Genomic DNA, 2612 nt, shown 5'->3' with positions numbered 1-2612 from the left:
ACACCTTAACTGGTGTTGACATACACATAAACTTATGAAACCATCATCACAATCAACATAATAACCATTTCTATAATGCCCAAAAGTTTCCTAAGCCTGTTTGAAACCCTCTCTCCAGCTCTGCCCCAGCCAACCACTAATCTGCTTTTTTGTTTAGTTTTGTTTGAGGGGGAGAGGGTATTTTTGGTTTTAGGGGAGATTTTTTACTGGTTTTCAAATGATCCTTTATTATTTTCTTTTGTAGTTCTTAAATAGATAGGCATTCGACTGCACAACCGTTGATGTCATCTATAATGTCATGATGCCATCAACACTGCAGCCCACAGACTGGGCAATCTCCAGGATTACTTTAATGGCTCCAGAGAGTTCTCTTGCTCAAGATCATTGTCACATCTGTCAGGCAATGATGACAATCTCTTCAACAACGATGCTTCCAATGTGCTAATGTTTGTCTGATTCTGTCTCTGGGTGGTTCCTCTGATGATTGGGTAAGAGGCAGAAAGTCCCACCTCAGTTTGTACCTGCCTGTTCTCAATGATTGGGTCCAGTGTACTCCTTGGACTCTTCCAGTCACCAGTCATGTAGGCAGTGTCACCACCACATCTTTTTGGAGATGGACTCAGAGAACAGATCTTGGTAACCAGGGCAGACATGGCACTGATTTCCCCAATGAGACACCTCAGTACACAACTTTGATATTGTTGAGGTTGAACTTGAGTGGTATGTTGGAGGTAGCTGGTGTCAGATGAACCTGGATATGGGAAGACTAAAGAAGGTTGCACCATGGCCTCCTCTGTTGGGGTTGAACTTGGGTGATATACTGGAGGCAACCAGTGTCAGCTGAACCTGGGTATGGGAAGATGAAAGAAAGTTGCACCTTGGCCTCCTCTGAGATGAAACCTGAAGGCTGCTGATTTTGCATTTTCTAGAATCTTCTAGAAATGAATCATATAGTATGTACTGTCTTTTTGTCTGGCTTATGTAATTCAACATATGATTTGGGATTCATCCGTGTTGTTGCATGTAACCAATAATTTGTTCCTTTTTATTTTTTTAGGGTTAAAAATATAGAAAAATTGACTTGAAATGGACCATAAAAAATCAAAAAGTCAATCTGATGGAAAGATCTGAGGTTTAGACCGAAATGCTAACCTATAAAACTTTTAAAAGAAAACAGGAAAAATCTTTAGTGCCTAGGAGTTAGCATAAGATATATGATGTAGGACAACATAAATATGAGCTATTTTTAAATATCAATAAATTGGGCTTCATCAAAATTAAAAACTTTCACTCTTCTAAAGACACTGTTAAGAAAATGAAAGGCAAGGCTTAAAGATGGCGACATGAGAACTGAGACAGGAACTTCCTCCCAAAACACATATAATATGAAAATACAGCAAATACAACAAATCCTGAAAGAGAGACCCTAAAGAAGACTGTGACAGACTGCCTACATCTGGGGAAAAGGGAATACCTCACAGAAAAGGTAAAGTATCAAAGCCGCAATCCAGTAGGACCCAAGCCTTTCCCCAAACCCAGCTCACAGGCAGGAGGAAGGGAAACAGAGTGAGGAGGGAGTAGAAGCCCAGGACTGCTAAACACCCAGCCCTGGAGATCTGCTCCGGGAGCACGAACCCACATCACACGGTGCTCTAGATATTAGTGGGGTTGGAAAGCAAAGACAGGCAGAATACTTGGAGAGACTGAGATTCCAGCTGCTTGTGGAGAACAGGTACCCACAACTGGCTGCTCTGGGACAAAAGAAAGGTGAGCACTTTGAAAGACTTCACAACAGCAAGAGGACTTCTAAAGAGGCAAGGATTACACAGAGCTTGCTGCTCAGGAGTAAAGACAGGTGGACAAAATCATCCCAGCACACTAGCCCAGCAGGTTGGGAACTTTCAGGACCTTCAGGCACTCCAACCCATTGGCTGGCGATGTGCACCAAGGACGCACACCATGATATGTAGCCTGCTGCTCCTTCCGCCTTGCCAACACCAGATTGCAAACCTGCTATCCCCGCCATTACACCAGGGCAGCCAGAGGGCATCTCTGCCTATGGCAGCTACAGGGGCCTAACGCAGAGGCTCCTCCCTGCATGCTCAGCCCACTGGCCCTGGCAGTGGAGGCAGGCACTGCAGCAGGGAAGCAGGAAAGAGCCCTTTCCTCCCAGCAAGCACTGGTACCACTGCCTGCAATCCCCGCCATCGCTCCAGGTGCTAGGCAGCTCCAGAGAGTAGAGCTTCTGAGCACTACAGGGTGCCACCTACACAAAGTTAATATTCCAGAGTAATCAATACAGATATGAAATGACAAAAGAACCTGGTAAAAACCAAAATGCCTCAAACACCAGAAAGAGGGCTAAGTGAAACTGAAATTACCAGTCTTCTTGATAAAGATTTAAAATAAAAATCATAAACATATTCATGGAGCTATAGAAAAATATTCAAGATCTCAAGGAAGACTTCAAGAAAGAGATAGAATCTTTGAAAAATATAGTATCTGAAATGAGATATATGAAGGAGGGATTTAAAAGCAGATTACATGAGGTAGAGGAGATAGTAAATGAAATAGAAATTAGAGAACATGAATACAAAGAAGCTGAGGCACAA

The 2612-nt window shown here is 43.1% G+C and overlaps 1 pseudogene; it reads right to left on the bottom strand.

The window, feature by feature from the left end:
• Window positions 1-247: 247 nt before the first annotated feature.
• Window positions 248-2208, bottom strand: LOC140846992 (large ribosomal subunit protein uL11-like; annotated as a pseudogene).
• Window positions 2209-2612: the final 404 nt, after the last annotated feature.

Source organism: Manis javanica, chromosome 17 (genome assembly GCF_040802235.1).
Source record: "Manis javanica isolate MJ-LG chromosome 17, MJ_LKY, whole genome shotgun sequence".
NCBI lineage: Eukaryota > Metazoa > Chordata > Mammalia > Pholidota > Manidae > Manis > Manis javanica.
This window is presented reverse-complemented; position numbering and strand designations above follow the sequence as displayed.